At 53.5% G+C, this 8199-nt stretch overlaps 1 protein-coding gene across 1 annotated transcript in view; it reads left to right on the forward strand.

Annotated features, from left to right (window-relative positions):
• Positions 1–188, forward strand: part of CBY1 (chibby family member 1, beta catenin antagonist) — a 125629-nt gene extending 125441 nt beyond the window's left edge. The window contains exon 5 of the transcript XR_008202781.1: positions 176–188. The gene's annotated coding sequence lies outside the window, so the exon portion shown is untranslated. The remainder of the gene's footprint in view (positions 1–175) is intronic.
• The last annotated feature ends 8011 nt before the right edge of the window (positions 189–8199 follow it).

Raw genomic sequence — 8199 nt, forward strand, 5'->3', positions numbered from 1 at the left:
AACTTGCCATCCTCCTCTTCGCCGAGTATCAAGGGAAAAATCTAGCTGCTGCTGGCTGACAAAATAAAAGTGTGTTCATTGGAATGATTAATTAATTAAAAATGACTAACTCTACGATACCCCTTATAACGTGGCTTGCAGGAACAGGGACGGCAATTCCTTTCTCCTCAGGCAGAGATAAGCAGAGCGGAGTTCCCGGCACGGGAGTTTATTTTTTTGCCCTGGGTTCTTGGGAGCCCGTTTCCCCTGACTCCTTCCCTTGTAATACTTACTGCGAGGAGAGAGCTGGCTTTCATAGCTGCATCTCTTTGTGTGCAGGGGGAAAAAAAAGCAAGGGAAAAAAAAAAAAAAAAAAAGCCAGAGAAATCGAAACATTGCTGCAAGGCAATCTGGTGTTGCTCGTGGCACCGGGAGGTGTTTTGCCGCGTGATTATCCCCACAATGTAATAAACATCTGAAGGGAAATTGAGCCAGCAGCTGAGTGCTGGGGGGGGGGGGGGGGGAGGGAAGGCTGCTAACAGGTGAGTTCAGGAAAGAGTCACAACCTATTGCAAAAACACACGTACGCACGCCCTCTCATGTGCATACGGGCGATCTCCCGGCGCGGAGTTGCACACTCGCAAAGCACACGTCTTTGTGCAGCCTGCTCTGCGCCGACACATTCCTGCACTGTCATGCACTGCAGGCACTCAGCAGGCGATCGCTCTGCATCCCAAGCATCTCCCTCTCCTCCTCTCTGCTACGTCGCATGCTCGGCTACGTGCAGATTTCATCTCATTCACACATCCCTGAGCATCCATGTGTTCTCCTTCACTCTCCCCCTCTCCCTTCCTTTCTCACATGCGCACACCCTCATGGCCTCATCTCGCAGCATCACACACTCTCTCTCAGACTATCTGGGTTTCTCATGCAGCCAATCCTCTCTGAAACACGCCACCTCACGCCAGCCCTCACATATACACTATGCGAGGTGTCATCAAGCATCCTTGCACAGTAGGCATGACAACACCTCCGAGTTGGATAGTTATGCCCCCAACCTGACTTTGAACCCAAGGGTTGGTCTGGAAGGTCATAATGAAGCTGGGGACCCTCTGTAGCTTTCCCTTTCGGAGTCACAGAATTCAGTCACAAAATGGAAGGACCTTATGGTTGGGCAGCTCGTCAAGATGCCCTTGGGTTGCAAGGGATCAAGATGCCTTTAAGTTGCATAAGATGACAGCAATTGTCCCTACCGCTGAAGATGAGGGGAAGATTTCTCCACCAATGGGGTGTTCAGCAGAGCTGTGCCAGTCCCAGAGCCCAGGGAATCTGCAGGAGTAGAACATGAAGACTGTCCTGGAAGTCCCTCATGTGGCTCAGTCCCAGCCTGAAGCTCAAGTGGGAGGAAGCAGAAATGCAACACATACCTTTGCTCTTGTGTCCACCGCCGGACACTTTAGCAAGGACTTCACCTTAGATGCTCCAGCAGTGCTAGCCCTGTCCCACCTCACATTCCTCTGGGAACTCTCAGAATTCCACTCATTCTCCATAGCATACTAGTTATTTCTCCAACCCCTCAATGGAGCTGCTGCCCTACTCTCTACCTGGGTTAGATCTGTAAGAGGCTCCAAAAAAGGGATTTGGGAAGGGTCCGGGTCTACCTCACCTCACTCCAGGTAACACCAGCTGAAGGAAGACTATAACCATAGAGGTCAGTGGGGGAACACTGATGATGGAGGATGGCCAAACCAGCTTCTGGGTGACCCCATAACACGTTTGATGTTCACGATGTGCCCTTCGAGGAGCTCTGAAACAACTTGTGTGGCCTCATTCCAGTTGTGCAAGGCTGCCCCGTGCCATAGTGTTGGCCGCCGTGCCAGGGCAGAACAGCCTGCGCGTGGGAGGGCTGATTAAACTCCTCAGCAGGGAGATCTGTCACCATCAGAGAGGAGAAGGATGCAGCTAGCAGGGAGTGCTGCTAATTTTCTTGCTTGGTAGGAGCAAGAGCTGCTGCAAGGGCCTGCTTTTGGGGGGCTACGTGCTTATTTTTTTTATAATATCCGGCTATGTTACATGTGAGCTGGGATAGAAATAGAGTTATTTATTTTCACGTGGATGATGCAGGGCGGTTTTTAGAAGCTCGACATCAGAAACAAAAAGCTAATCCCCGCCGAATCTCCAGACAGCAAGGAAGAGGATGTTTGGAATTTGACTAATCATCTACCTATGACCCTGCCTGGAAATAGAGCAAGACGATATGCGATACGCTCGAGCTTCAGACGTGTTGCCTTGCTCTTTCTGCTTTTAAGACAGGAACAGATTTTTCTGCAGTGAGGTATTGAGATTCAGACCGTGCCAGTCTCACTCCACCAAGTTCATTGGGGTTGAGATCAGCATGGCCGCACGCACACACTGCTGTGCCCTGAGATTAGCGTTCCCTTTATTCTCTTGCTTTTGTGAAATCAGCTCATGATCTACACTATGAACCCCTAAATTTAATAGGGACCATTATCATCCCCTCTCATGACCTGTGGGGTGGAGGCCTGCAAAGTCCACCAATGGAGGTCTCAGGAAAACTTTCTTCCCAGACAGAGCGGTGCTGAAGTGGCACAGGCTGCACAGGGAGGTGGTGGAGTCACCATCCCCAGAAGTGTTCAGAAACCGTGTGGATGTGGCACTGAGGGACATGGTCAGTGGGCATGGTGGGGATGAGCTTACGATTGGACCCGATGGTCCTCATGGTCTTTTCCAACTTTAATAATTCTGTGATTCTCTGATCAGTGCCACAGATGTCACAGCACATGGGCTTGGAGCCCAGCACCGTTGCATTGCAGTGGAAGGTGCTTCAAGGCTACGTAGAGCGGCCACTCCATGTTCCATTGGAGCACTGCAACCTGACAAGGTGCTGTTGCAACCATGGTAGCTGGCAGTGGCTCCTCAGGCAAACTGCAGCACAAACAGGTTTCCTAAGAGCCTGTAGTGGTGTTTCTCATTTAAACACTTTCACCACCACAGCAGCTCCTCAGCTGCAAACAGCTGTGCTCATCTCTTCATTTATTTTCTTATCACAAGGGAGGAGGTCAGGACATGCCCTAGGGCAACACGTGGCTCCTTGATGTGGGGCCACCATCCCCTCATCTTACACTGGTGGAAAAAATGATCTACTTGCCACCATCCACAGAGGCATAATTTTAGGGTGATATCTCTTTTTTCCTCCCTCCCCCCCCACCCCCCCTTTTTTTTTTTTTGAGCATTGTGAAACAGCAGGAAACAAAACAGGGTTCACAATGGAAAGCAAGAATCAATCCAAACAACTGAGGTGTTTCAGCCTCTCCGTGATGAATCCTACTTTGCAAAACATCAATGGAAAGAAATTAGGAGGTGTTGACAGCCCGCGTGTAGTCAGCCCGCCCACTCAAGGCACCTAGTTTAGGTGTTGCACTGCTCCCGGGGCAGGGTGAGCCATCCCCCACCTCCTCCCCGTGGCTGCTGTTAATGGAGGGGAGCAGCTTTGCATCAGGAGGTTCTCAGGGCGCATCGGTTTTACACCAAGGAGGACGGTCTCGTTGGGTTTATCCCAAGCAGAGCCATCAGGATGGAAGCTGCCATGGCTTCCTGATGGCTGGGTTTAGTCTATCAGAGGAAGACAGGAGGAAGGGGGAAGAGGAGTGAAGGAAGGAGGCAGAGACAGGCAGGCAGCCTGCTGTTTATATGTGGTGCCTGAGAAAAGCAGAGCCTCAGGGCATGCATGGCTTGCACAATTCGCCTTCTTGCCCTTGGCGCTGGCAGGGAAAGTGCTTTCCAAGGATGAGTAAAGCACTTGACCCCAGGGCAGGGAGTTTGGTGGGACCTGCCTGGCTTCCTCCAGGAGCTTCATGGCAGAGGAATTCCTTCTGCCCCTCACCGTGTCTGTCTGCTTACCCCTTCCCAGCAGAAACCTGTCAAAGGTGAGCATGATACATCCCTGGGACAGTGCACTGACCCTGACAGTGGGAGATGGGAGAGAGCTTGTGCCAGTCCACGGGTGAAGGAGAATCAAAGCACCACCATCCACTGCCAACCTGATTGAACTGTGCCTGTTCATTGCAGAGGAGTGGGACTGGCTGACCTATTAGGGTCTCTCCCAGCTCCAACGATTCTATGATTCTAGGAGCATGCAGGTCAAGTAGGATACAGGGATGGAAGGCAAAACTGGGGACACTGATTTCCCATTGCTTTCCTGCAGACATACAACAGGGAGGAGGGAGTGCAGCCTTCTCTGTTCACACCACCAGATATTTCTTCCCCCCTCCCTCCCCCCCCCCCCCCCCCCCCCCAAGTTTAGGGTAGAAGGGAACAATTTCCTTACTCTGGCAACCATCCATTATGTCTATGGAGCTGCTCCCCACCCCATTCCCCCTCTCTTTCCTGTTTTGATGAAAGGAAAAAATGTTCTGCTTTCCTTCTTTATTTTTCCAGACTGGTGAATAGCACTCGAAAGGAATTTCTCTCCCTCCCCCTTTTCCCCTCTCCCGGTATAACAAATATATATACGTGTGTGTGAACGCGCCACGCACCGCGGGTCAGCTGCTGTTTTTGACGAGGCATCGGCTATTTTTGTTCCCAGGGCGAGGAGGTGGGCATCCTTCCCCCTTCACAACCCCGGCCCCATCCCTGCCCGCAGCCCCTCCACTCACCTCATCCCCATCCTCTGCCCCTGGGTACGCAGTGAGCGGCGGTGGCGGCGGTGAGAAGGAAGCTCGCTGAGCCGGAGTAAAAATAGCCCCAGCAGTTACTCAGCTCAGAACGTAACATGACTCATGATGTGAAATGAAGATATGAGGGTCGAAAACCAAAAGCAAGCGGCTCTGCCTCCCCCTCCACCTGCTGTGTGTGTGTGTGCTGAAGCAAGACGAGCTACGAGCCCTGCTGGTGGGGTCAGGGCAGAGAGCAGGCTGAAGAGGGGAAGCCCCATGAGATCCTCCTGCCCACCCAGTTTGGATGTGCCCACCTCAGTCTGGGTGGCTCTGGTGATGCTGCATCCCACTCCCATCAACCTGGCATCAACCACACGCTCTGCACAGCCATCATCCCAGGCAATGTGCACCCTGCAGCTGCATTGCAACAGCACACATGCAGTCGGGCACCCAGATCGCCCAACAGCGATGGGCAGAGGAGCGGGTCGGTGGTCCACCACATGCCCTGTCCTCGTGCTGGGCACACAATAGAGCAACACCTTGCTATGGGGGTGGGCAGGCCGTGGCTATCTGCTGGCGTGTGTAATAAAGGAGGGAGTTTAAAAATAGACTTTGAGCTGCAGTGCCGGAAAGGCAGCGAGACGTATAGAGCGGGTGTGTATTTACCCTGTATTTACACACCCTGCGCCCGCTGCCCCGCTGGCACTGGGACCTCCTACCATGGGGCCCCGCAGCCGGCACTCCCCAGCTTGGATGGGGCACAGGGGGTACCCTGCGGGTAGTGGGACTGTGCAGGTGCCCGAGCATCACTGGAGCAGTGGCATGGGTGCCCCCATCCGCCCCAATGTGCGGCTCCTCCAGCCCCCTGTGCCCAGACAAAGTGGCATCTCTCAGGACAAAGCCTTTCAATAGATCCCCTGCCCTCTGCCCTCTGCCGAACAATGAGAAATCAAGCAATATTGTCCGAGCTGAATAAAAAGATCTAAATTTAGAGTGTCTGATGTGTTCTTGGTTTCCTGCCATGGCTCCCCTCCTCCTTCCCAGCCTCCTGCTCCGCTGCTGCCTGCCCTCAACACAGAAAGGTTTCTGCTGGGCTGAGATCACCAGCGAGACCCTGTGTCCCCAGCCATGAGACAGAGGGGAATTCCAAGTCCAACTCTATTTCTGCAAGGAGGGAGGGGGAAGCAAGGCATTTTTTTGCCTCACCAGCTTAGATATGCATGGATGGGAGGGAGACTTAAGGTCAGGAAAAAGCGAACGTTCCCACCTCATCCTGTGGGAATGTGTCATGGTGTCCCTATGCTCCATCCCGGTATCTCTACCTGCAGCCATCCTTGGCCCCAGGCTTTCCCCTTGAAGAGAGCTGCTCCAGCGCTCATGCCAAGGCTTACAGAATCATAGAATCATGGAATCATTACAGTTGGAAAAGGTGTCTAAGATCACTGAGTCCACCGGCCAGCCTGTCCCCACCATGCCCACTGACCACATCCCTCAGTGCCGCATCCAGACCCACATGGTTCTGGAACACCTCCGGGGATGTCCAGGAGGTGACTGCACCACCTCCCTGGGCAGCCTGTGCCGCTGCAGCACCACTCTTTCTGAGAATAGAATTCTCTGAATTAGAATTCTTCCTCATATCCAACCTGAACCTCCCCTGAAGCAACCTGAGGCCATTCCCTCTCAACCTATTGCTGTTACCAGGGAACAGAGTGACCTTCACCTCACCACAGCCTGCTTTCAGGTCATTATAGAGAGTGATGAGGTCTCCCCTGAGCCTCCTCATCTCCAGACTGAACAACCCCAGTTCCCTCAGCTACTCCCCATCAGACTTGTGCTCCAGACCCCTCACAGCTCCATGGTAAAGGGCCCTCAACATCCTCCTGCTTCTCCTGAGTGGATCTGGCACAGCAGAAATGGGCTCAAAAAGAGCAGATAGAGGCAGAAAAAAACCCCAGTGCAACAACAACAATAACACACACACACACATACAAAAAAAAAAGGCCGAGAGGGTGTTATCCAGCAATGCACTCCCAATGTTTAAACAAGGGACTCCCTTGGGCCCATGCCTGATAAGCTGGGTGTCAGGGAAATCTATTCATCTGTTTTCCTTTTTAAACAAAAAGGCCTTCCCATAAGCGCAGTGAGGAGGGAGCCAACAGCTCTTGATGAACAGCCTTGTCTGAAGTGCTCACGCGGGAAGCCTCTCTGTCCTGCTCTTGGGGAGGAAGGAGCCCAGGATGTGAGTGCGGACAGCCCTGCGCACTGCCAGCGGAGGGACAGGAGCAGTGCGCTGGTGCATCAGTGGGGTGTCTGGAGGTGCAGAGCTCTGTTCCCACAGTGGGACATGTGCAGGTGGGCAGGGGGGTGCCTGGGCAGACCATCCCTCCAGCTGGGTGCTGGAGCAGTGAGCAGGTGGATAGAGCAGGGCTTTGAAGGCAGTCAGGCTCTCCCACGCTCCGCTCTCTTTCCCTGGCTGCGTAATCTGGCAGGGGGAGTTACAAGCCTTTTTTTTCTTTTTTTTTTTAATTCTTATTTCTCTTTTGCCAAGAATATAGGGGCAGCTCTTTGAAGTGATGCTCGCCTCTGCCAAGGACAGCAATCCAGGCGTGGGACAGGAGGGGAAAGGAGCAGAGCTGGATGTTCACGAGGATGGGGACTGCCACTGCAGCCCCAGCCAACACCATGTGAGCGGGCAGAAAAACAGAGTGGGGCTGCACCCACCGGGGCAGGGGGAATGGAAAAGTTCAGGTCTCCCATCCCACGTGTAGCCGGTGCCAGAAAGCATCAGGCTAATGGATGCAGCAGGGCGGGGAGGGAAAAATCAGCACTGAAGGCTGCTGGAGATGAGGCTGCCTGCCATGAGCTGGCCTGCAACCAGAAGCAAATGTGGGGCTACTGCACAAGAGAGGAACAAGCCAAGAGCTGGGAGATCCCAGCCCAAGAGGTGACACCAGCCCAGGCTGTGACCCTGCTGATCTGGGTGCAGTCCCACAGTATCCGAGCAGAGACAGAGACAGAGACAGGACCAGAGATGAAGCCCCATCCCTGGAGGTTCAAGGCCAGGTTGGATAGGGCCCTGGGCAGCCTGAGCTGCTGGGTGGCGGCCCTGCCCATGGCACAGGGTTGGGGCTGAAGTGGCTTTGAGGTCCCCTTCAACCCAACCATTCTGTGATTCTATGATGCCACATTTCAAAGTGATTCTAAGAGCCCATGTGGGAAAACCAGTCAGCAAGCCTGGTTTTGGGTGCACCTACAGCACAGCTTGGGTTAAATGAGGCTATGAGAGCTAGTCCCAGGTGGGTCTTGTTGAGGCTCACATGGAACAGTAGTACACCGAGGGTCCTGATGACCAGAAGGTTGGGTTCTCACACATTATGGAGACCTGGGCTCAAAGGGTAATTCCTGAGCTGATGGTTGTTGATGAGTCAGGCCCAGGCCCCAACAGGAGATGCGCGGGAGGTCCAAGGTGCATCCTGAGGACAAAGCTACCAGCAGCTTAGAGGATGGAGTCCATCCAGGACAACCCATGAGGGTACCAGGACAG

The sequence above is a fragment of the Tympanuchus pallidicinctus genome, unplaced genomic scaffold, assembly GCF_026119805.1.
Source record: "Tympanuchus pallidicinctus isolate F22 unplaced genomic scaffold, pur_lepc_1.0 scaffold8, whole genome shotgun sequence".
NCBI classification, from domain to species: Eukaryota; Metazoa; Chordata; class Aves; order Galliformes; family Phasianidae; genus Tympanuchus; species Tympanuchus pallidicinctus.